Below are 27,380 nucleotides of genomic sequence, written 5' to 3' on the forward strand. Positions count from 1 at the left end.
GCTGGTCTTTGCTAAGAGTTGAGAGTGAGAAAGGCAGATTGTGTGTGCTGGGGAAGGCAGACTCATGGCAGCTCTTCCAATCAGGCCGCACACTCCTTGGGCCTTCAACTGAAGTTTCTTCCTGTCTAAGGAGCGAGCTGGGAAGGGAGATGGAAGTGCGCTCTCTGAGGCTGAGCATGCCTGGATGTATCTCTGTTTAGAAGCAGACAACACCAGGCACAATGTAGAGGTCCCAGGCCGTATACAGATCTGAGGTTATATCGAATCAACCTTCCTACTGCCACCGACTGGATGAAGTGACCTGCAGTTTAGGGTTAGATAATCAGCTGTTTAGATCTATAGATACATGTTAGAAGGAAACCCGCTATTGTCTTCATTACTTTATGTGCTTAGTAGGAAGGTATCTGGGTGTCTAACTTGAAGCGCTCAGGTGTCTAGGGATTCCCAAACACACATACAATCTCTGGGGATTCTTCATCCTTTCATTTTGCCAAGGCAGGTGTAACAACTTTAATATGTCTGGGTTGATTCCATGGCCTTGATAATAGAGGTTGCATATCAGTTGGAAAAAATCCAAGTTTTAAATCCAAATTTTATTGCTGTATACCTCTCCTTTGAAAGTGTCTTTGCTCTTTGAATGGGTTTTACAGACATGTAAAGTAATCTGATGTCCAGCATCACCTTTCAAAACTGTTATTAATTCTGAGAGGGTTCTCATTTGCACTCTGGCATGCCTCCCTGGTGTTGAAGAGCCCTAGAGAAGGCTCTGACAGTTGTCCTCCATGGTGATGGCTTGGCAGCTCCATGGAGAGAAAATAACCCATTCTGACACCTATGGAGGAGCTTATTCTACATTAAAACACATTAAGTCCCACCTGGACCTTGGTGATACCATAAGCGGATGGCTAACTGCTTTCTGAGGTTTAGGAGCTCCTTTTTATGTTTATAGATGCATCCAACTTTGTCTCTGCCCTTGTAGTTGAAGAGAATGTGTAAGACATGAAAATACCATATGAGGGCTGAGCTGTCAGTACATCACCAATTTGTTTTTAAGAAAAAGGTAATGATGGTGTTCAGGATCCAACAATCCTGATAACAGAACACTGATGAAGATTATATATAACCCACTTAGAATTTAGAAAAACAGAACATTTTTGTTTTATTCACATTCTAGTGAGTCCCTGAGATTGGGTTTTCGTCAAAGGGAGGATTTTCCTTTGGGCTGGTGGTCTGGCACTAGCACTGGGAAGCTTCGATTTCATTCTCTGAAGTCCTGCAGCAAACTGACATGGCATCAAGATTGGGAGGAGACCAGTGTCGGCCCAGAACATCGCTGCCTGTGTGCTGCCTGCTGTCCCCCCCAACCCAGCCACAGAGCCGCGAGTGTCCCATTTTTACCTCCCGAAGGGGAAAGGGCAGGAGAGGATGCTGCTGCTGTTCCTTTCTTTGTCTCCCCCTTCACCTACACTGAGCTAAGGAGCTTATGCAATTTCAGGAAAACCCTCTCATCACCACTTCACTGCTAGAGGCAGAACTAGTCTCATTATAATACCTGTTATTGACATAGCTCAAAGTATTTTTCAGAAACTAAGGCTGTGTATGCAGAGAACTGATGAAGTGTTAGTGTGCTCCTTCTGTGAACATATGAGTGTTGGGGCAAGAGAAGATACAGAGCATGGAGAGCATGATCTGGTCTGTGCTGGTGAGCTGTCTCTGGGGATGAGGGAGGGGAGGAGAGGGGAGGGGAAGAGACAGACAGCAGAGGAAGAGAGGACCGCACTGTGGGTGAGTTGGAAGGAGTCCTGAGGATGCTGTATGTGATCCTGCCCAGGTGATCTGTCCCTCTGTCCATAGTCTCCCAAGTGCTTTTGCTGTGGACTGAATTGCCAGGTCCTGTGGGCAATGGTTGGCTCCCAGCAATCCATGTCCTGCAGAACCTGCTTCCACCCACTTTTTTTTAAGATGATAAAATTAATATTCCTGACGATATTCCTGATAAAATAAAATATTCTGCATTTAAAATTCTGTAGTGTTATTTGTAAAACATCAGGTTTACAAATAATGAAATGAAGCATATCAGTTCTTGAATACGTGTCCCAAATTTTACAACTTCCTATTGATGGTGAATATTCAGTGTGAAAAAAATCCACGGCAACTTATAGTTCCTATGGATGATTTATTCTAAACTTCCAGTCAAGAAACAGAATTATAGTTTAATATCAGCCAAGGAAAAAATTAAAAGATGTCAATCTTTGAGACATATGCCATATACTTATTATCAAAACCTCATGTAAGTGTATATATTCATATAGGACTAGATTGGCACTGTTCTGATCTATGTTAAGGCTAGTTAACACTCAAAAAGACTCATGTACATATGACACGTACATAAGATTATACAGATGTTATATATTATAGTTACATGTTATAATATTATATTATGTAAGTATATATATATGATTCTGAGGCTTTAAACAAAGTAGAGATAATAAACTTTAAAAAGTTTATTTTTTTCATTTATTTCATTCTCATTACAGATAATTTAGACCATTCTAAAAACTAACTTAAAGACACACATCCCAGAACACAACTGCCCTGAGATGTTGTTGCAATTTTGGCTCCCATCTGGGAAGCTAAACAGAAATGAGCTCATACTCAGGACAAATAAACCTCAATGCAATTTTCTATTCTATATTTTGTTCTCTTTTGTGAAGAAAAAAAGTCATTACAGTGCAACCACTGACAAGCCATAAAGGAAGAAGGTTGCTTGTTTGTTTGTGTGATGAGCTTTTTTTCCCCGGTAAATGGCAGGCCCCCTGGAAGTGCTACTTTGAAGAGAAGACTCTGCTCTTTTCAGGCCTGAATGGCTGTGTTGCTGAGATGGCCTCTCTCACTAAGGAAGCTAGCTTGTTGTTTTGAGACGTCTCCATTCAAGTACTCCTGTGAGCATGTATCACCCAGGAGAGGTGCCTGTCAGGCTCAGCCCTGCTCAGGAGAGACTCAGATATGCTCAGCATTCATTTGGACACATTTATTAAAGGGCCAAATGGTAAGGACATATTAGAAAGGTTTTAATTTTTAATGTCTGTATTAGCCTGCTCTGTAAGAGATGAATCAGTTTGTGTGGTAGGAGGCATGTAAAATCACCAGAGGGTGTTTACCAACCAATATCACTGTTCCTTGGCACCCCACATGGGTGCTGGCCAAGCATACCACCTCATCGTATCCCTGTGTCTGCCTAGACCAAAGGTGCTAGTCTCCATGAGAAGCACAGAGTCAGACTCAACTATTTTCAGTGAATGCATTCTGAAGAAGCTGTTCTTACCTTCAACTAAAATGAGTTCTTGGCAGTGGGGAGTGGAAACGGCAAGATGTTTGTGCCTTGACCTTCAGAGGTTCTCAAGGTTGATCCAAGGAAGGCTGACTGTCTGCTGGTTGGCCTTCATGCATTGAGTTATTATGATGTCTATGGTTTAACATGGACATAGAATCATTTTGTGACATTTAATGAAAACATCATGCTATGTTAATAGTACTGTCATTCTTGTTGGATTCTTTCTTATTTGTGTTTTGTTTTACTTTTTTAATTTTAGAGATAATCTATTGGTTAGGATGAGTGTACTAGGGCCTTTCTACCTATTTCCGTGGTGCTTGGTGAGCCAAAGCTTGACACTTCCTGGAGCCATTGCTACAACTTATATGTCATACTTTGTGCCATAATTACAGATCCAGAAAGGTGGAAGAGGATGAATATGAAGATTCTTCATCAAACCAAAAGTGGGTCTTGGCTCCAAAATCCCAAGATACAGATGTGACTCTTATTCTCAACAAGTTGCTAAGAGAATATGATAAGAAGCTGAGGCCTGATATTGGAAGTGAGTGTTGATGTTTGTTATTCCAGTAGGAAACATACTGTAATATATTTTTAAAGTTTTTATTTTAAATAATTGTAAAGTCACAGGAAGTTGCAAAGGTAGTGCAGAGTCACACAATTCGTGGGTATCAAACCAGGAGCTGACATTGGTACAGTGTGTGTACGTGGCTCCACATCATCTTTTCATGTGTGGATCTGTGTAATGACCACTGTAACTGAGACGCAGAACTGTTTTATCACCATGAAGATTCCCCTCCTGCTATCCCTCCTCCAAAATTTCTAACTCGTCAGCCACTAATTTGGTCTCTATTTCCGTATTTTTGTCATTTTGAGAATGTTGCGTATGTACACTCATTCAGTATGTGACCTTTTGAGATTGGCTTTTCTTCCCTCAGCAAAATGATTTTGGGATCCATTCAAGTTGTTGCCTGTGTCAATAGTTTGTTTTTCTTATTGCTAAGCAATCTTCCATGGTATGGATAGACAAAAGTTTGATTAATGTTTATTGAGGAACATTTTGGTTGTTTCCAGGTTTTGACTATTACAAATAAATGACTATGTGCATTTGTTTGCAGGTAATTTGCGTGGACGTAAGATTTTATTCTCTGGGATAAATGCCCAGGAGTACGATTGCTAGGTCCTATGATAAATGTTGGTTTAATTATTTTTAAGAAACCGTCAAACTCTTCTCCAAAGTTTCTGTACCATTTTCTATCCCACCATCACTATGTGAGAGATCTTCACCAGCAATTGGTATTGTCACTATTTTTTGTTTTAGCTCCTCTAATAGGTGTATGTCCAATAGGTTGATATCTCATTGTGGTCTTAATCTACATTTTCCTAATTGTTAGTGGTATTAAATTTTCTTTATGTGCTTATTTGCCAATAATATATCCTCTTCATCAAAATGTCTCCTCATATTAGTTGCCCCTTTAAAAATTGGATTATTTTGTTTTATTTATTTTTCTCCTGCTTTGTTAAGAGTTCTTCCTGTAGTCTAGATATGATTCCTTGGCCAGATGTAGTTTTCAAATTTTTTCCCTCATGTGGCTTTTCTTTTCATCCTTTTAACAAGATCTTTCAAAGAGGAAAAGGTTTTAACATTGAGGAAGTCCAAGTTATTGATTGTTAACTGTTTTATGGAACATACTTTTGGAGTAATGTCTAAGAACTCTTCATGAAGCCCTAGTTCCTGAAGATTTTCTCCTTTTTTCTTCTAAACGTTTTATAATTTTAGGTTTTACATTTAATTCATTATCAGTTTTGAGTTAGTTGTTATAAAAAATCAAGGTGTGAGGTTTAGAGCTAAGTTTCTTTTTCTTTTGCTCATGGATATCTGGTTACCTTATTACCATTTGTTGAAAAAACTATCCTTCCTCTTTGAATTATGTTTGCACATTTGTTGAAAGTCAGTTGGCTCAACTTCTGTGGGTTGTTTCTGGGATATCTATTTTCTTCCATTTATCTATGTGTCTATCACTGTGTCAGTACCCACAGTCTTGATTGTTACAGCTATGTAATATGCCTTGGAATTGGGTGGAAGTAATTCAACTTCTTTATTTATTTATTTTTAATATTTTATTTATTTATTTATTTTTGGCTGCATTGGGTCTTCATTGCTACGTGCAGGCTTTCTCTAGTTGCGGGGGGCTACTCTTCGTTGTGGTGTGCGGGCTTCTCATTGTGGCTTCTCTTGTTGCGGAGCATGGGCTCTAGGCACGCAGGCTTCAGTAGTTGCAGCATGTGGGCTCAGTAATTGTGGCTCGTGGGCTCTAGAGTGCAGGCTCAGTAGTTGTGGCTCACGAGCTTAGTTACTCCGCAGCACGTGAGATCTTCCTGGACCAGGGCTCGAAACCATGTCCCATGCATTGGCAGGTGGATTCTTAACCACTGTGCCACCAGGGAAGTCCTCAACCTCTTTATTTTTCAAAATTATTTTAGCTCTTATAATACATATTTTTCATATGAATTCTAGAATTATCTTGTCTGTATCTACAAAAAATCTTGTGTTAAATCTTTATATCAATTTGGGAAGAATTGACATCTTTACTATGTTGAGTATTTTGATCCATAGACAGAGTATGTCTTTTCATTTATTAAGATCTTCTTCAATACCTTACATTCAGTGTTTTACAGTTTTTAGTATACACGTTCTGAATATATTTTGTTAGATTTGCACCTAAGTATTTCACGGGTTTGGAGTGCTTGTAAATGGTACTGTATTTTAAAATTTCCTTCTCCCTGTGTTCATTGCTAGTATACAGAAATATGGTTAATTTTTGTAAGTTAATGTTGTGTCCTCTGACTTGCCAAGCTCAGTAGTTTTAGGAAGTTTTGTTTGTTTGTTTGCTTTTGATAGGTTCCTTGGGATTTTCTGTGTACATCATCAGGTCTCCTGCAATTGAGACTTTTATTTCTTGCTTTCCCATCTGTATACCTTTTATTATTTTTTTTCTTACCTTGTTGCACTGGCTAGAACTTCCACTGCTACATGAACAGTAGTAGTGTGAGTGGACATCTTGCTTTGTTCTAGATCTTAGAGGAAAAGCATTCAGTCTTTCACAATTAAGTGTAATGTTAGCTAGAGATATTTTATATATATTCTTCACCAAGTTGAGAAATTTCCCTCTATTTCTAGTTTTCTGAGAGAATATTTTTTTTTTGTCATGAATGGGTGTTGAACTTTGCCAAATACATTTTCTGGATCAGTTAATATGATCATGTGATTTTTTTTTTTTTTAGACAGCTAATACGGTGAATTACATGGTTGATTTTCAAATACTGAACCAGCTTTGCATCCCCAGGATAAACCACACTTACTTATCATGTTTAATAATACTCTTTTTTGAAAACTTTTAATATATTGCTGTATTCTATTTGCTAATCCTTTATAAACCTTTTAATATCAGTGGGGCCTATAATAATATTCCTTTCTTCATTTCTGATATTGGTAATTTGTGTCAACATTCTTTTTTTCTTTGTCATCTTGCTAGAGGTTGGTTCCATTGACCTTTATTTATTGATTGATTGATTGATTGATTGATTGCTATGTTGGGTCTTCGTTTCTGTGCTAGGGCTTTCTCTAGCTGCGGCAAGCGGGGGCCACTCTTCATCGTGGTGCATGGGCCTCTCACTATCGTGGCCTCTCTTGTTGGGGAGCACAGGCTCCAGATGCACAGGCTCAGTAGTTGTGGCTCACGGGCCTAGTTGCTCCGCGGCATGTGGGATCTTCCCAGACCAGGGCTCGAACCCCTGTCCCCTGCATTATCAGGCACTGCGCCACCAGGGAAACCCCCATTGACCTTTTTGAAGAACCAACTTTTTGTTTCATTATTTTTCTGTATTGCTTTTCTATTTTCAGTTTTATTATATTTTGCTTTTTATCTTTATTATTTACTTTCTTCTGTTTGCTTTGGGTTTATTTTGCTCTTCTTTTTTGAGGTAGCATTTAGAGTCTCGACTTGAGACTATTCTTTTCTAATGTAAGCATTTAATGCTCTAAATTGCCCTCTCTGCACTGTTTTAGCTGTATCTCACAGATTTTGATATTTTGTATTTTCATTTTCATTCAGTTCAATGTATTTTTTACTTTCCCTGAGATTTTTTCCCCCTTTAACTCATGGATTATTTATTTATTTATTTTTTAATATTTAAAAAAAATTATTCATTTTTTTTTTTTGTCTGTGTTGGGTCTTCATTGCCGCATGCGGGCTTTCTCTAGTTGAGGTGAGCAGGGGCTACTCTTCATTGCGGTGCACAGGCTTCTCACTGCGGTGACTTCTCTTGTTGCAGAGCACGGGCTATAGGTGCATGGGCTTCAGTAGTTGTGGCATGCGGACTCAGTAGTTGTGGCTTGCGGGCTCTAGAGCGTAGGCTCAGTAGTTGTGGCACACGGGCTTAGTTGCTTCATGGCATAAAGGATCTTCCTGGACCAGGGCTCGAACCCATGGCCCCTGCATTGGCAAGCGGATCCTTAACCACTGTGCCACCAGGGAAGCCCCCAGGGAAGCCCCCAGGGAAGCCCCCTCATGGATTATTTAGAAGTGTGTTTTTAGTTTCCAAATGTTTGGAAGTCTTCCTGTTATCTGTTGCTAATTTCTAGTTTGATTCCATTGTGATCAGAGAACATATTCCGTATGAGTTCAAAATTCTTTTAAATTTGTTACTATTTAACTTATGGCCCAGTATATGTTTTGTTTTGGTGAACGTTCCATGGGTACTTGAAAAGAATGTGTATTCTGCTGTTACTGGATGAATTGGATCCTGTTGTTTGATGGTTTTGTTGAGTTCTTCTGTATCTTTGCTGATTTTCTATCTAGTTTTTCTATCAATTGTTTTGATAGATTGACAATTGATAGATTAAAAAAGACCAAGACAAGGGTAGTGTTCTTGGCGAGGAGAGAAATGCATACCTATTCATGGTGATGGTCAGAGAACATGGGGATTGTTGCAGACACATTTCTGATAGGATGCACCTAGTCTATGGCTTGTTTCCTCTTCTCCATGGGGCTCAGTTTCATTTAGAGCCCTGCAGCTTGCCAACCCTCACACTACCCCAGCTGCCCCGTCCCTCTGTTTTTCCAAGTTTGAGGCTCATTCTCCAATTTATCTGTATCAAGACATAGAATTACACTGGTCCCAGTAGGCATAGAATTTCAAAATCCTTGTGGTGTAGTGTGCAGAGGGTTTGGAGATGCATGTCCTGTGCAGTATTGGAGCAGTCTTATCATCTTTCTGTGTCTTAGTTGCCTCTTTCATACGATGAAGGAGGGGAACAAATTACTCTTAAACTTCCTTCTTGCTTTAAGGTATTTATTCACTGAGCAATACATCTAAATTACCATTGCACAAGGTTCATAAATTCAATTGTCACCACAGTTTTCCCATCATAATTACATAAAGAGTCTACCCAGTATGAAAAGTGTGCAGCAATTCTGCATTTACATGGAGAGAGAAGATTGAGAAAATGTTACTAATTTCCTCATTAATTGTCAGACATTGTGCTTGACCTTAGAGCAAAGATAAATAAGACTCGCTCTTTGCCCTTCTGGGTAAGTTTAGTCCAATTGGTCCTTTGTTTATCTTGTGCTAGAACACAGCAAAGCGCCTTCCATACATGGTGCCATTGGAAATATTATTCAGCACCACATTCATCCTCTGAGGGGGAAAATTGGAAGAAAGTGGGTGAAAATGGGTAGAAAGTGGGTAAGCTTGGCTTCCAGCCCAAATCTCTGACTCTAGCTAGATCACTGCACTATTTATAGAAAATGCAAGGCAAGCCCATTCAAAATCAGGGGGCCCCTCTTACATACTCACATGACACAACACTTGGGAGGGGATGTTCTAAGGCTTTGTCATGTGCAACAGGCAAGCAGAATTCACAATTCTAAAGATTTTATTTTTCCTTTAAGGAAAAATAAGGAATTGTGAATTTTCCAAATGAAACAGCATAATACAAAGAACAAATGCTTCTTTCTTAGAAGGCAGCTCTTCTAAAGCCTCATGTCATTTGGTCCTCAGAAGTCATTTTCATATATCAGAAGAGCTCTGTGGTTTTTGAGTGAAAGAGATTTAAAAGACAACTAAATATAAAACCATATAGTAGTATGCTCCTCTTTGGTTTCATGACTTGAAAGTTCCACCATGCACATTGTCATGGTCCTGGGGCAGCAGAGTGATCTGATAAAGCGCCCCAGGGTCACTGGGTATCTTAGGACTCCTCTTCCTGTCTCACTTAAATGCTAAATAATGTCTGAGTGGCAGAATCCAGCAACTCACTGATGTTCAGAGTAACTGCCCAAGGACAGCTCTCCTGGTAAAAGATACTGAATTAGACACCATTTTTGTTCATGGTTTAGAGGGCTCTGCTTTAAGGGATAATTTACTATAAGTATCTGAATTTCTTTTCTCACTACTTTTTTTCACACGTAGCAATATTTTATTTGTTGTAACCATTGTGCTTCCTCATCAAGGTGCAGTCAACTTATATTTACGTAATACACTGATGTGCATGGATTTATCAGTCGTTTGTTGTAATTACCAGTTTATTTGCTCCCCTCCATTATCAGTCCCATCCTCTCTCAGCCAGTTGGCCCATATTTACTGAGCATCCCCTCTGCATCCAGCCCTGGGCTGTGGACAGGTGGGGAGCTGCCTGACACTGCCTACGCTTGGGTTCTTCTGAGGGGAGGGGAAGGGGAAGGGGAAGGGGTCTGCAGGTAGCATCTAGGATTTGCTAATGCTATTCCCACTTTGGAGTAAAGCAGGCCTGTTAAGGCTCTCCCTGGCTTAAACTCCTTGAAAACTCCACTTGCTTCTAGGATAAAGTCCAAGCCCCTTCAGATGACAGAGAGAGGTAAGTGCTCTCTGGCCCTTGCCTACTTTTTTTATGTGTCACACCATCTAGGAACACCCAGCCTCCTGTCTTCTTCAACTGCATCCTTGCTGTTATCTCTTTCCAGTCTGTGATCCTCTTAACCCCTCTCCCATTTCCCTCACGGAGCTCATTCCTGCCTCCCTTCCAGCCTCAATGTTTTCTTCCATGGCCTGCACTCCCTCACCTCCCTGCTGGGCTGGATCAAGTGTCTCTCCCCTGATTTCTTCTAGCATCAATTTTTCATCTTTCCCATGGGATTAATAAATTCTGAAGGACTGTCTTGAGGATGGCATAATGTGGTGTAACCATGAAACAGTTTCTGCAACATTTTTGTATACTTTTTACAAGTTTTCAGCTGAGAACTGTCCACTAGGACACAGTTCCTAATTCCTAACTTTAGATGCATCGGTTTACGTTGGCATCTCCCGACATACGTAGTACAACTGAATCCACAAAGATCCAACATCAGGAAATAAATTAAATGGCTCATCACTGTTATTGTCAACAGTAAGTAGAATCGAACAGACTCATTTATGTTGCATAGAAGTAACATGTCCACACGTTACTCTAATTAGTTTTCCGAATACAAATTGTGATCATTGTGTTTTAAAAATACTCACTATTTTCCCAGCTATTGTCTCTCCTCAGCTAACTTCTGAATTATGGATGTATCTGTTTTAGTTCCCCATCTTTAACTATCCGTCATTCTAAGTAATACTTCAGCTGTGTCCCTTGCTAGTTCAGGGCTATGCAGGGTGTCATTTATCTCGGCAACATATCTTGTCGTGTGGGCTCAAAAATGCTGGAGGAGGATAAACCTTTTAATAAGATAATTGTGAAAAGGAAGGGAAATGACCTGAGTGAGTTTTTCTCCCTTCGGGGTTTCAAGAAATTTGAAGCACTCTCCTGAAAATAGATTATTACAGAATACAAATTCCCTCCCTGTCCATAATCTGGCCAGTCTACGCCAAATGCAATCAGTGTTGGGAAAAATAAAATTGGCTTTTAAAGGTGAATGAACATGGTGAAGACATGCACAATGCGTAGAGATGACCCATGGGCTCATTTAATTCAGGCAGAACATCTGAAAAGCCTCCTCTTGGCTGTGTCTGTAGCCAGAGGGGTTAATTTTCTGTTCCTCTTCCTCAGGTGTTTGCATATCTGGATTTCTTTTCCTGGCTTTCCTAAAGCTTATTTTCCAAGTTTAATTAGAATTTCTTCTAAATGTGGAATTAGGAACATCCAGTGTGAGAGGAAGCTGATGATGTGGGTGGTGAGGAGGTGCCTCGGTGGCAGAAGACAGGCCCCCAGCTCCTCCCAGTAGGGGGTGCCCACCGGCCCCACCAGAGTCAGAGCCTGAGAGGAGATGCCACTGCCCCTTCTTTCCTTCAGGCTTGTGGAGAGGCCTTGGTAGCCCAGCACTGACTCAGGTACTGATGTGACCCAGACAGACCCTGTGGGATACTGCAGGAGGAACTCCTGCCCTTGCCAGGGTTGTGTTCCCGATGAGGTAGGAAGAGGGAAAATGAGTAAATAGTGGGAATGTGATCCCCAATGGGACAGGAGTTAGCTCTGTTGCAGAAAATAGATGTTAAAAAAGTAAAAGAAATAATAAGTGGGCCTTAAAGTATAATTTTTAAAGCAAGCCTTATCATGCTGCTCTTTAATATCTTTCAGTGAAAAATTATGAGCATAATTGAGTTACCATAGAACTGTGAAATGAATGCTTATAGACTTTTGGTCACAGATGTGATATCTCTGAGAGAGGCCTGGCTCAGCCCATGGAAAGCCAGAGGAAGTTCCCACATCTTCCTCACCTGGTTCCTGGGGTGTATAAATGTGACAGCTCCTGCCAAGCCCTGCCAGGGTTTTGAGAGTTCAAGTTGGATCGCTGAATTTGAGAGAATTTTGAAATGTGTGAAGGGCTGTACAAAGAATTAAATATTTAGATATATTATGATTTATATTGGTTCTATAGAATTGTCCATCCTGATGGGTTTCATATTTTAAGAAAAAATAAGAGACACGAGGTTTTAATTAAAAAGAATGAAGTATAAAGGTTGAAGTGCAGGTGCTTGTATGTCAGAGGAAGAGGGAGTTGGAGGTAAGATGGAGGATATTTTGGGGTCCCTAAAGCACACAATCTAGCTGCCTCATCTGGGCACAGATTTTTGGATGACCGCTCTGACTAACTCAAGTCAAACTATTTTTTCCATTCTTACTGCACAGCAGATGACTGTTTCAACTGAACATTTAGGTTAGCCTGGCTATTCCTCACCTAAAAAGCACAGCCTACTCTACAGACAGGTGAGTTGTCATTCCTGGGCAATTACTGTATATCCAGATAATAATTCAGATGTATTCACTGCACTCTCAGAACAGATGTAGGAGGAGAGGAAACAGGCACTCTTAATTGCTGTGCTTGAAGTAAGAGCTATTCCTGTAGACTTAGCTGTTTATCTCACAAAGTTAATTCAAATGCATAGGGGAGGTGGAGAACAAATTTTGTGGAGAAATTATACCTGTCATCTCCAGGAGAAACTAATTAGGTATCCAGAGGATTCTGAGTGAAGAGCCATTACCTCAGCTCAACACATGTTGGCAGGTGACCCTTCCCTGCGTATTCCCCACCTTTCACACACATACCTTAGTCCCATGGCACGCTTACCTAAGGCACCATTCTGTGTAAGACAAGGCCATATTATAGCTTATGCATGCAGTTCAGTTCATTAAAAATACTTTTTACTAGGCTATTATTTCTTGTAGAGAAAGAATATAATGGGGGTTCAATATATAAGTATTTTATTTTTTCTTATATGTAATTTGGTAAATAACTCAGGTCACATGTCCCTAGGAATAATCTAATGACTGCACTTGATTTGAATATGCAGTTCAGTTTATAGAATAACAAATGATCTATTTCTTATGTTTATTCATTACTACTGTAGGAATTGAGCAAATTAGCTTCATGTGGATTAGAGAGTGTTTGAGTGAGAACAAATCTGGACTCACATAATGGGTTCTTCTACCAGTTACCAGCAGATTCCCTGACCTCACTGATGGAGGTTTCCATCTCTAAATGGAATAATTAAAATGACATCCAAGTCCTGTTGTAAGAGTTATAGACTATAACACCTGGCCCATAGAGAGGACAGAAAGTGGCAGGTGCCTTGTGTCCCCTGTGTTCCCAGACTGGCACACTTGTGGTGTGGTTTCAGCTTGGTTTATGTGCAGTGGAATAGAGCCCTCAGCTCCACTGTCATGAAAACTGTGTCTTAAATTGAGACTTCTGTTGAGCTGTCAGCATTTCATCAGTCTGTAATTAATATCCTGATCTAAAATATCTCACAGATACTTTTATAAAGTTGTACTGAGCCCATGCTGATTAGGTTGTTATCCTACTAATTCACATTTGAGGGACGAATGCAGATGTAATAATCATAGTTTTCAAGTTGATGACCTTTACCCATTTCACCCTCCTGTTGCCCTGCCCCTTTCCCTCTGATAACCACTACTCTGTTCTCTGTATCTATGTGTTTGTTTTGTGTTGTTTGGTTTGATGATTTATTTTGTTTGTTTTTTCTTTTCCATTATGGCTTATTACAGGATACTGAATATAGTTCCCTGTTCTATACTGTAGGACCTTGTTTTTTCTATTTTATATACAGTAGTATTTATCTGCTAATCTCAAACTCCCCACCCCCTTTCCTCTTTGGTGACCATAAGTTTGTTTTCTACGTCTGTGAGTCTATTTCTGTTTTGTAAATAAGTTCATTTGTATCATATTTTAGATTCCACATATAAGTGGTATCATATGATATTTGTCTTTCTCTGTCTGACTTACTTCCCTTAGTATGATAATCTCCAGGTCCATCCATGTTGCTGCAAATGGCATTATTTCATTCTTTTTTATGGCTGAGTAATATTCCATTATATATATGTACCACATCTTCTTTATCCATTCATCTGTTGATGGACATTTAGGTTGCTTCCATGTCTTGGCTATTGTAAATAGTGCTGCTGTGAACATTGGGGTGCATGTATCTTTTTGAATTAGTGTTTTCTTCAGATATGTGCCCAGGATTGGGATTGCTGGGTCATGTGGCAACTCTATTTTTAGTTTTTGAAGTTATCTCTATATTGTTTTTCACAGTGGCTGTACCAATTTACATTCCCACCAACAGTGTAGGAGGATTCCCTTTTCTCCACACCCTCTCCAGCATTTATTATTTGTAGACTTTTTGATGATGGCCATTCTGACAGATGTGAGGGGATACACCATTGTAGTTTTGATTTACATTTTTCTAATAATAAGCAATGTTGAACATCTTTTCATGGGCCTGTTGGTCATCTGTATGTCTTTCTTGAGAAATATCTATTTAGATGTTCTGCCCATTTTTTGATTGGGTTGTTTTTTTGTTATTGATTGTATGAGCTCTTTGTATATTTTGGAAATTAATCCCTTGGTGGTCATGTTGTTTGCACATTTTTTTTTCCCATTCTGGTTGTCTTATCATTTTCTTTATGGTTTCCTTTGCTGTGTAAAAGCTTATGCATTTAATTAGGTTTCCATTTGTTTATTTTGCTTCTATTTCCATTGCCTTGGGAGACTGACCTAAGAAAACATTGCTACGATTTATGTCAGAGAATGTTTTGCCTATGTTCTCTTCCAGGAGTTTTATGGTGTCATGTCTTATATTTAAGCCTTTAAGCCATTTTGAGTTTATTTTTGTGTATTGTATGAGGGAGTGTTCTAACTTCATTGATTTACATGTGGCTTTCAAGCTTTCCTAACACCACTTCCTGAAGAGCCTGTCTTTTTCTCCATTGTATATTCTTGCCTTCTTTGTCAAAGATTAATTGACTGTAGATGTGGGTTTATTTCTGGTGTTTGTTTTTTATATTGCACATATGAGTGAAATCATACAGTATTTGTCTTTCTGTCTGACTCATTTCACTAAGCAGAATACCCTCAAGGTCCATCCATGGTGTCACACATGGAAAGATTTCATGGCTTTTTTGGCTGCGCTATGTGGCTTGTGGGATTTTTAGTTCCCTGACCAGGGATTGAACCCCTGCTCTTGGCAGTGAGGGCACAGAGTCCTAACCACTGGACCACCAGGGAAATCCCAGATTTCATCTTTTTTTATGGCTGAGTAGTATTCCATTGTGTATATGTATGTGTATATATGTATATAAACATCTGTATATGCATATTATATCTTCTTTATCCATTCATCTGTTGATGGGCCCTTAAGTTGTTTCCATATCTTGGCTATTATAAATAATGCTGCAGTGAACATAATGCATATATCTTTTTCAGTTAGTGTTTTCTTGTATTCTTTGTATATGTACCTAGGAGTGGGATATCTGGATCATATGGTAGTTCTATTCTTAATTTTTTGAGGAATTTCCATACTGTTTTCCATAGTGGGTGCACCACTATACATTCCCACCAACAGTGTATGAGGGCTCCCTTTTCTCCACATCCTTGCCAACATTTGTTACTTCTTGCCTAATGATAATAGTCCTTCTAACCAGCATGAGGTGGTATCTCCCTGTGGTTTTGATTTGCATTTTAGTGATGTTGAAAATCTTTTCATGTGCCTGTTGGCCACCTGTATGTCTTTTTTTGGAAAAATGTCTATTCAGTTCCTCTGCTTATTTTTTTAATCAAGTTATTTTGTTGTTGATGTTGTTGAATTGTATGAGTTCTTTATCTATTTTAGATATTAACCCCTTATTAGTTATATGATTTGGAAATATATTCTCCCATTCAGTTGTCTTTTTGTTTTGTTGATCGTTTCCTGTGCCGTCCTTTTTAGTTTGGTGTAGTCCCATTTGTTTATTTTTGCCTTTGTTTCCTGTGTTGCTTGAGGAGACATATCTTGAAAGATATTGCTGTGACTGATGTCAAAGAGTGTAACGCCTATGTTTTCTTCTAGTTTTATGGTTTCAGGTCTTCCTTTCAAGTCTTTAATTCATTTTGAGTTGATTTCTGTGTATGGTGTGAGATAGAGGTCAAGGTCCATTTTTTTGCATATAGCTCTCCAGATTTCCCAACACCATTTATTGAAGAGATTATGCTTTCTCCAGTGTATGTTCTTTGCTACTTTGTCATAAATTAGTTGTCCATATGTGCATGGGTTATTTCTGGGCTCTCAATTCTGTTCTATTGATCTATTTATCTGTATTCCTGCCAATACCATGCTGTTTTGATTATGATAGCTTTGTAGTATATTGAATATTTTGAAAACAGGTAGTGTGATACCTCCAGCTTTATTCTTTTTTTTCTCACAATTGCTTTGGTTATTCAGGGTCTCTTGTATTTCCATACAATTTTAGAATTATTTGTTCTAGTTCTGTGAAAAATGCCATTGGTATTTTGATAGGAATTGCATTATGTCTGTAGATAACTTTAGATAGTATGGACATTTTAATAATGTTAATTCTTCCAATCCATGAGCATGAAGTATCTCTCCATTTATTTGTGTTGTCTTCACTTTCATTAACTAGTGTTTTAGCTTTCAGTGTATATGTCTTTCACCTCCTTGGTTAAATTTCTTCTTCGATATTTTATTCTTTTTGTTAGTGATTGTAAATGGGATTGTTTTCTTAATTTCTCCTTCTGTTAGCTCATTGTTAGAATATAGAAACAAAACAGATTTTGTACCCTGCAACTTCACTGTATTTGTTTATTATTTCTAAGAGTTTTTTGGTGGAGTCTTTAAGGTTTTCTATATATAAAATTGTGTCATCCACGAATAGTGACAGTTTTACTGTTTTACCTTTCCAATTTGGATGCCTTTTTTTCTTTTCCTTGCCTAGTTTTTCTGACTATGACTTACATTATGTTGAAAAGAGTGGCAAGAGTGGACATCTTTGTCTTGTTTCTGATTTCAGAGGGATAGCTTTCAGTTTTTCACCATTGAGTATGATGTTAGCTGTGGGTTTGTCATTGTATGGCTTTTACTATGTTGAGGTTGATTCCTTTCATACCCATTTTATTGAAAGTTTTTATCATAAATGGATGTCGAATTTTTTCAAATGCTTTTCTGCATCTATGGAGATGATCATCTGGTTTTTATCCTTCATTTTGTTAATGTGACATATCACATTGATATATGGATATTGAACCATCCTTGCATTCCTGGAATAAATTTCACTTGATCATGGTGTATGATCATTTTAATGCATTGTTGTATTCTGTTAATATTTTATTAAGAATTTTTACATCTATGTTCATCAGAGATACTGGCTTGTAATTTTCTTTTTTAGTTGTTGTTTGTGTCTGGTTTTGGTATCAGGATAATATTGGCTTTGTAAAATGAATTAGCAAGTATTCCCTTCTCTTCAATTTTTGGGAAGAGTTTGAGAATGATAGGTATTAAATCTTCCTTGAATGTTTTTTAGAATTCACCTGTGAAGCCTATGGTTTTGCTTTTGGGGGAGGTTTTTGATAACTGTTTCAATCTCTTTGCTAGTGATCAGTCTATTCAGGTTTTTTGTTTCTTTGTGATTCAGTCTTAGAAGGTTGTGTGATTCTAAGAATTTTTCCATTTCTTCTAAGTTGTTCAATTTGTTGGCATAAAGCTGTTCATAATGTTCTTTTATAATCCTTTGTATTTCTGTGGTATCCATTATTATTTCTCCTCTTTCATTTCTGGTTTTATTTATTAGAGCCTAATCTCTTTTTTTGTCAGTGAGTTCAGATAAAGGTTTGTCAATTTTGTTTATCTTTTCAAAGAATCAGCTCTTAGTTTCATAGATCTTTTCTATTGTCTTTTTAGTCTGTATTTCATTTATTTCTGCTCTGATCTTTATTGTTTCCTTCCTTCTGCTCACTTTGGGCTTCGTTTATTCTTATTTTTCTAGCTCCTTTAGGTGAAAGGTGAGATTATTTGAGGTTTTTCTTATTACTTGAGATAGGTCTGTATTGCCATAAACCTCCCTTTTAATACTCTTTTGTTGCATCCTATAGCATGTATGTTGTGTTTTCATTTTCATTTGTCTTCCAGTATTTTAAAATTTCTCCTTTGATTTCTTCATTGACCCAGTAGTTGTTCAGTAGTATGTTGTTCATTCTCCACATATTTGTGATTTTTCCAGCTTTCTTCTTGTAGTTGATTTTTAGTTTCATACCGCTGTGATTAGAAAAGATGCTTGAAATGATTTCATTCTTCTTAAATTTACTGAGACTTGTTTGGTGTCTCAACATATATGGTTTGTTCTTGAGAAAGTTCCATGTGAAGTTGAGAAGAATGTGTGTTCTTTTGCTTTTGGATGGAATTTTTTGTACAAATCTATCAAATCCATCTGCCCTATGTTTCATTTCAGGCCACTGTTTCCTTGTTGACTGTCTGGATGATCTATCCATTATTGTACATGGGCTGTTAAAGTTATTGTGTTGCTGTCATTTTCTCCCTTTAGGTCTATTAGTAACTGCTTTATATATTTTGGTGCTCCTATGTTAATTGCATTTATATTAATAACTGTTATGTCTTCTTTGATGAATTGTTCTCTTTATCATTATATACTGTACATCTTTGTCTCTTGTTAGCTTTTTTGGCTTGAAGTCTACTTTGTCTGATACGAGTACCACTTGCTTTTGGCTGTCATTTACTTGGAGTATCATTTTACATCCCTTCACTTTGAGGCTATATTTGTCTTCAGAGCTGAGATGATTCTCCTGGAGGCAGCATATAGTTGGGGCTTGTTTTTGGAATCCATCCAGCCACTGCGTGTCTTTTAATTGGTGAATTCAATCCATTTGCCTTTACAGTAATTATTGATAGATGTGAAGTTAGTATTACCATTTTTTCTTTTGTTTTGTGGTTGCTTTATATATCCAGTTTCTTTTTCCTTGTGCTTCTGCCTGTCATTTGGTGTGGTGGTTTTCTATGATGTTTTTCTCAGTTTTCTCTTTTTTATGTTTGTTGTCTCTGCTCTAGATTTATGTTTTGTGGTTACCATGAGGTTTTTATAAAACATCTCATAGATGAAATAGTCCGTTGTCTGCTGATAGCATCTTATCTCCATTTACCTGTATGGGTTTTGTACTTTTCCTCTTCCCCCATTTTTTGTTGTCTCAAATTATTCATTTTTATGTTGTGAGTTGGTTAACAAATTGAAATAGCTATCGTTATTTTTTTCTCCCTTTTATTCTCTTTAAGCTTTATGCTATAATTAAATGTTTAAAAACCTATTCTGATATACAATTGCAATTTTCTGATTCTCTCTATTTATCACCTTAGTCAAAGTTTTGTGTGCTTTTTGTCTTTTTGATTCTGGTAGAAAAGTTTCTTTCAACTTTTCTTATACGTCAAGTCTAGTGTTGATGAACTTCCTCAACTTTTGTTTTTCTTTACTTCTCCTTCATATCTGAGTGACAGCTTTGCTGGATAGAGTGTTCTTGGATGAAAGGTTTTATCTTTTAGTATTTTGAGAATGTCATTCCCCTCCTGCCTGGCCTATAGGATTTCTGCTGAGAAGTCTGCTGGTAGCCTAATGGGGGTACCTTTGTAGGTTACCATCCTTTTTTTCCTCTGGCTGCCTTTAAAATTATTTCTTTGTCACTGACTTTTGACAGTTTTAATATAGTGTGCCTTGGAGAAGGTCTTTTTGCATTCAGGTAGTTAGGTGTTCTCTTAGCTTCATAGACTTGTATATCCAGTTCCTTCTGCAGGTTTGGGAAGTTCTCAGCTATTGTTTCTTTCTTTCTTTCTTTCTTTTTTAACATCTTTATTGGAGTATAATTGCTTTACAATGTTGTGTTAGTTTCTGCTGTATAACAAGTGAATCAGCTAAATGTATGCATATATCCCCCTATCCCCTCCCTCTTGTGTCTCCCTCCTGCCCTTCCTATTCCACCCCTCTAGGTGGTCACAAAGCACCGAGCTGATCAAATAAGCTCTCTGCTCCCTTTTCGCTCTCTTCTCCTTCTGGGTTACTCATTATCCTAATGTTGCCCTTCCTAAAAGAACTGAATAGCTCTCAGAATTTCCTCATTTTTTCAGATGTCAATTCTCTTTCTCTTCAACTTGCATCATTTCTAATTTCTACCTTTGAGTTCACTAATTCTCTCTTCCATATGGTCTACTCTATTTCCAATGCTTTCTAATGCATTCTTCATTTTGTTTATTGAGTTCTTCAGCTACAGGATTTGTTTGGTTCTTTTCGAGTTTCAATCTCTTTGGTAAAGTTTTCCTTATGTTCATTAATTTTATTTCTGAGGTCATTGAACTGCCTTTCTGAGTTTTCTTGTAGCTAATTGAGTTTCTTCATGACAGCTGTTTTGAATTCTCAATCAGTTTGGTTGCAGTATTCCATGACTTTAAGTTTGGTTTCTGGAGAATTATTGTTTTCTTTTTGTAGTACAGTGTTACTATGATTCTTCACAGTCCTTCATGAGTTGTTTCTCTGCCAACGCATTTTAGCGAACACCTTTCTTTAGGTAAGGCTTTTTTTTCACTTCATTCTGACGATTCAACAGGTTAGAAATTACAGGCCTTTCTTTTGTTTTCCAGTAGGTGGCGCTATAGGACAAGTTTTGGTTTTTCTTACCTGAGCCACCCCTGGTTGTATTTGAAAATTGGCACTTTTCACCCTTCACCGCCTTTGTCAGAGGTGTTACCCAGCGCCCTTGTTATCCATTGCTCCTGCCTCTGGAGTCATTGGTGCCTTGCTGCTGGTGTCACTGGCCTCACTGCCTGGGGCACTGGAATGGTGGGCTTTTCTGCTGTATATGGGATCTCCTGAGTCACAGGCTTGTTGGGGGTGGGAGGAGCTGGGGTTGAACGTGCCTCTGCCATGTCTGGTGTTCTCAGGTTTATGGGCTCCCCCATTGCACTGGGGACAGGGGGTGGGGGCAGGAGGCTTTCACAACTCTGGTGTCTGGAGGGACAGGGTCCCAGGTCTTACTGCCACTGCTGCCCAGTTAGCTATGGCCACAGGTGTCACTGTGGCTGGGAGATTGGAGTCATGTGAGCTGCCTCCTTTGCTGCTTCCAGGTTCTCTGGGGCTGGGGGACAAGGATTGCAGGCACCACCTCCATTGTTCCCCTGGTTCCACCTCCTCTGTGTGTTCCAGTCCACCCACCTTTAGATGTGCAGATGTGTGGAATTCTCTGGCGTCCCAGTGTGTTGGACACACGTACCTTTGATAAAGTATGGGTGTTTTACTGGTTGTAGGTTGAAGGGGAGAGACAAAGAGGACATCTCACTATACTATGATGCTGATGTAACTCCTGATTTGCTCTGTTTTTCGTTTCTTAAAATGGAAGATGATGTCATTGATTTGAGATCCTCTTCAATTTTAATGTTTAGTGCTATAAATTTCCTCCTAAATATGACTACAGCAGCATCTCACAGATTTCAAAATTTTTTTAAAAATATTTATTTATTTATTTGGCTGCGCTAGGTCTTAGTTGTGGCATGCGGGATCTTTTAGTTGTGGCATGCGTGCTCTTAGTTGCGGCATGCATGTGGGATCTAGTTCTCTGACCAGGGATCATATCCAGGCCCCTGCATTGGGAGCACGGAGTCTTAACCACTGGGCCACCAGGGAAGTCCCAGATTTCAGTATTTGATTTCATTTACATTCAATAAAAAAATACCTACTAATTTCCTTTTTTTCTTGACCAATGTGTGCTTCATTTAGATGTGTGGTATTCATTTTCCAAACATTTGAGATTATTCCAGATACCTTTGGCTATTGATTTATAATGTATTTCCACTGTGGTCAGTGAACATACATTGTATAACTTGAATTCTTTTAAATTTGAGACTTGTTTTATGGCCTAGAATATGATTTATATTATATACACTTGGAAAGTGTGTATTATGCTATTGTTAGGTGGAGTGTTCTTTAAGTTATTTCAATTAAGTGAAGCTGGTACATACTTTTGTAAAAGTCTACTTGCTGACTTTTGAAACCTATTTTTATCAATCATTGAGAGTAGAGGATTGAAATCTCTGGCAATAAATGTGGATGTTGATTAATAAATAAATGTTGATTAATATGTTGATTAATAAATGTTGATTTCTCTTTATAGTTCTATAAGTGTTTGAATCAATAATTTTGAAACACTGTTATTAGGGGTAAAAGCATTTAGAATTTTTATGTCCTCTTGATTAATTGACCAGTTTATCATTAGAAAATGAATATCTTTATACCTGGCAATATTGTTTGCTGTGAAATCTACTTTGATGATAAAGTAGACATTCAGCTCTCTTTTGAGTAGTGTTAGTATAGTATAGGTCTTTCCACCCTTTTACTTTTAACCTGTATTTGTCATTAGGTTAAATATGTGCTTCTTGTAGGCACCATATAGGTAGGTCTTGCTTTTTTAATCCAATCTGACAATATTTGCATTTTAATTGGAGTCTTTAGACCATTTACATTTAATGTGATTATTGATGTGATTAGATTTGTCTGTCATCTTCTTGTTGGTTTTTTGTAGATCCTGTGTCTGTTGTTCCTTTTCTCCTCTTTTTATGATTCCATTTTATTCGCTTTATTATTAGCTATAACCCTTTATTTTGCTATTTTAGTAATTGTGTTAAAGATTTGTAGTATACATCTTTAACTTAATCATAGTCTACCTTCAGGTGATATTAAACTATTTCACACATAATATAAAAACATTGTGGTAGTATATTTCTGTCTCTTCCCTCCCTGACTTTATGCTGTTGTGGTCATTCTTTCACTTAAACATATGTTATGAACCCTATAATACATTGTTATTATTTTTATTTAAATACACATTTATCTCTTAAATAGATTAAATTATATATTAATTACACACTCATGTCATTCCTATTTCTGGTTCTTTTCCTTCCTGTGTGTAAATAGATATTTCTGTCTTTTATCATTTTCCATCTACTTAAAGGACTTTCTTTAACTTTTCTATTAGTATGAGTCTGTTGGTGATGAGTTCTTTCAGTATTTGTATGCCTGAAAATATTTTTAGTTTACCTTCTTTTCTTAACATCTTATTGGGATATAGTCCTTATACCACAAGATTCATCCAATTAAAGTGTACAATTCAGTGGTCTTTAGATGTTCACAAAGTTATGTAACCATGACCTTTTAATTACTCCTAAAAGGAGATAAGTACCTATTAGCAGTTACTCCCCATTGTTCCTACAACCACCCATTGTTCCTACAACCACCAGAATGGATTTGTCCATTCTGGACTTTGCATATAAATGGAATCATAGAATATGTGGACTTCTGTCTCTGACTTCTCTTACTTAGAATAATGTTTTTAAGCTTCATTTATATGATAGAATATATCAGTATTTCATTCTTTCTATTGCTGAATAATATTCTGTTGTATGGCTATGCCATATTTTGTTCATCTCTTTATTAATTAATAATAATAAAGTTCAGTAAGGCATTTTGATTGTTTTCACTTTTGGCTGGTCTGAATAATATTGGTATGACTATGTGTGTATTTTGTGTGGACATATATTTTGATTTCTCACAGATGATAAATGCAGGAGTTGAATTGCTGGGTGATTTCTTTTTGGAACCATTGTTTATTTAGAAGTGTGTTGTTTATTCTCCACGTATTTGTATATTTATCAAGATTCCTTCTGTTATCTCTAATATATTTCCATTATGGTTGTAAAACATACTTTCAATGACTTCAGTCCTTTTACATTTGTCAAAGCTTGTTTTATGGTCTAGCTCATGCTCTATCATCTAGAATGTTCTTTGTCCACTTAAGAAAAATGTGTATTCTACTGTTGGGTAGAATGTTCTATAGAAGTGTGTTAAGTCTTGTGATTTTATAGTGTTGTTCAAGTCCTCTACCTCCCTGTAGATCTTATGCTTAGTTCTGTTGTTGAAAGTAGAGACTTGAAGTCTTCAAGTATATGTTGAATTATCTGTTACTTCTTTCAATTATATCAGGTTTTTTCTTTATGTAATTTTGAGCTGTGTTAATATTTATATTTACTGTTATTTGCCAACATATTAACTTTTATCATTATGAAAGATTCCTCTTTATCTCTAATAGTGTTTTTAAAATTTAAAATATATTCTGTCTAATATTAATATAGTTATTTCAGTTTCTTTGGTTAGTAGTTGCATCATACATCCTTTTCCATCTTTTTGATTTCAAACTATTTGTATCTTTGAATCTAGAATGTGTCTCCTGAAAACAACAAAGTGTTTGATTTTGTTTTTATATTTATTTGGATTGTGTTTTTAGTTTACATTTAATGATGTTATTAATGTGGCTAGACTTATATCTGACATTTTCTTTTTGTTTTCTATGTCTCAAGTCTTCTTTTGTTTCTCTATTCCTCCCTTAATGCTTTATTTTGTATTAAATGAATATTTCCTGTTACAACATTTTAGTTTCTTTAATGATTTTTTAAAAAATCTTTATTTTTTAGAGCAGTTTTATGTTTACAATAAAATTGAGAGGAAGGTATGGAGATTTCCTGTATACCCCCATCCCTACACATGCATAACCTTGCCTTTTATCAACATCACCACAAGAATAATGTATTTTTCCAAGGATAAACCTACACTGATGCATCATGATCTCACAAAGTCTGTAGTTTACCTTATGGATCACTCTTGTTGTTACACATTCTACAGGTTTGGACAAATGTATAATGACATGTATCCATCATTGTAATATCATACAGAGTATTTCACTGCCTTGAGAATCCCCTGTGCTCAGTGCTCTGTTTACTCATCTCCCCCACCCTGGCAACTACTGATCTTTTTACTGTGTCCATATTTTGCCTTTTCCAGAGTGTCATATAGCTGGAATGTAGCCTTTTCAGATTGGCTTCTTTCACTTAGTAATATGCATTTAAGACTCCTCCACTTCTTTTCATGGCTTGATAGCTTATTTCTTTTATGCTAATAATGTCTTATGGTCCAGATATTGCACAGTTTATTCATTCACCTACTGAAGGACATCTTGGTTGCTTGCAAGTTTTGGCACTTGTTAATAAAACTGCTATAAGGGGCTTCCCTGGTGGTGCAGTGGTTGAGAATCTGCCTGCCAATGCAGGGGACACGGGTTCGAGCCCTGGTCTGGGAAAATCCCACATGCCTCGGAGCAACTAGGCCCGTGAGCCACAACTACTGAGCCTGCGCATCTGGAGCCTGTGCTCCACAACAAGAGAGGCCACGATAGTGAGAGGCCCACGCACCACGATGAAGAGTGGCCCCCGCTTGCCACAACTGGAGAAAGCTTTCGCACAGAAACGAAGACCCAACACAACCAAAAATAAATAATAAATAAATAAAGAATTATTTAAGAAAAAAAAAACCAACAAAAAAACTGCTATAAGTACCTCTGGCCAGGTTTTTTGTGTGGATTAATGATTTTTAAATTATATTTTTTGAATTATTTTCTCAGTATTTGTAAGCCTATCACAGTATACATCTTATCAAAATCTTTGCTACTCTTAACAATATCTACCTTAGATTATATTAACTTAATTTGAATTAAATATAGGAACTTGCTCTAATAGCCCCATTCACACACACATTTTTGTGTTGTTATACATACTATATCTCTATATATTATAAATGGAATAATTTATTTTTATAATTATTATTTTAGATAATCTTATGTTTTTTTAAAGTATATTTACCATTTAAATGCTATAGTTATTTATCATTTCTGATTCTTGTCATTTCTTCCTAGGGGTTAAAGTTGTCATGTGGGGTCATTACCTATTTCAATCAGCTGTGTTCCCACCCACCTTCTCTGTGCTCTTATTGTTAAATATATTACTTGTCTTTTTGTTATTGTTAAATGTATTTTATTAAATATATTTGTTAACAAATATATTTGTTATGTATTTTATTTATAAATATGTTGCTTGTTATAGGCCTAACAATAAAATTATATGCATATTGCTTTTTGCAATTGCTTTTTAACTTAGTTAAGAAGAAAAAGGAGAAGGTATATGCAATTATGCTTTTTTTTGTGTAATAATCTACATAGTTATCTTTATCTGGGTTCTGTTTTTTTGTTTAGATTCGAATTACTGTCTGGAGTCATTTGCTTTCCACCTGAAGAACTCCCTTAGTGTTTCTTGTAGGGCAGGTCTGCTAGCAACAGATTCTCTCAGTTTTTTGTTTATCTGGGAATATCTGTATTTTGCCTTTACAGTTGACCCTTGAATGTCATGGGTTTGAACTGCAAAGGTCCATTTATATGTGGATTTTTTTCAGTTGTAAATACTACAGTACAGACAGTCTGTGGTTGGTTGAATCCGCAGATGTGGAACTGCAGATATGGAGGAGCCATGTAGTTATAGGCTGATTTTTTGACCTCGTGGAGGGTTGGTGCCCCCAAGTCCTGAGTTGTTCAAGGGTCAACTGTGTTTTGAAAGACAGTTTTTTATACACAACACTTAGAATATGTCATCCCACTGCCTTCTGCCCTTCATTGTTTCTGATGATAAGTTGATTTTTAATCTAATTGAGCTTCCTTGTATGTGATGAGTTATTTTTCTCTTTCTGCTTTAAGGATTTTCTCTGTATTTTGAGGTTTCAACATCTTGACTGTGATGTGTATAAATGTGGATTTCTTTGTGTATATCTTTCTTGGGGTTAAGTTTCTTAGGTGTGTAGATTATTGTTTCTCATCTAATTTGGGAAGATTTTAAATTGTATTTCTCTGACTGTATACTCTGCCCCTTCGCCTTTCTCCTTCTGATATTTCCAAGATGTATTGATGTATTCAGTGGTATCCTGCATTTCTCTGAATCTCTGTTAATTTTTTTTCACTCTTTTTCTCTTTTTGTTCTTCAAATTCATTCTATTAAGTTATCCTCAAGTATGGCAATTCTTTCTTCTACCAGTTCAAACCTACTGTTGAGTCTCTCCAGTGAATTTTTTATTTTGGTTATTATACTTTTTTAGTTTGGAATTTTCATTTGGTTCTTTGCTACTATTTATGTTTCTTTATTGATATTCTCTCTTCCGTGAGACTTGGTTATCATACTTTCCTTTGATTCTTTAGGTATGATTTTCTTGAATTCTTTGAATGTATTTAATGTGTAATAGCTCTTTGAAGTCTTTGTTAAGTCCAACCCCTGGAACCTCTCAAAAGTAGTTTCTATTGTATGCTCCCCTCCACCCTGGGTA

The 27,380-nt window shown here is 37.2% G+C and overlaps 1 protein-coding gene across 1 annotated transcript in view; it reads left to right on the forward strand.

The window, feature by feature from the left end:
- Positions 1-3,868: 3,868 nt before the first annotated feature.
- The window catches only part of GABRG3 (gamma-aminobutyric acid type A receptor subunit gamma3), a 572,166-nt gene continuing 548,654 nt past the window's right edge, over positions 3,869-27,380 (forward strand). The window contains exon 1 of the mRNA XM_082385169.1: positions 3,869-3,875. The gene's annotated coding sequence lies outside the window, so the exon portion shown is untranslated. The remainder of the gene's footprint in view (positions 3,876-27,380) is intronic.

This window comes from Balaenoptera borealis, assembly GCF_965194805.1.
Source record: "Balaenoptera borealis genome assembly, chromosome: 3".
Lineage (NCBI taxonomy): Eukaryota > Metazoa > Chordata > Mammalia > Artiodactyla > Balaenopteridae > Balaenoptera > Balaenoptera borealis.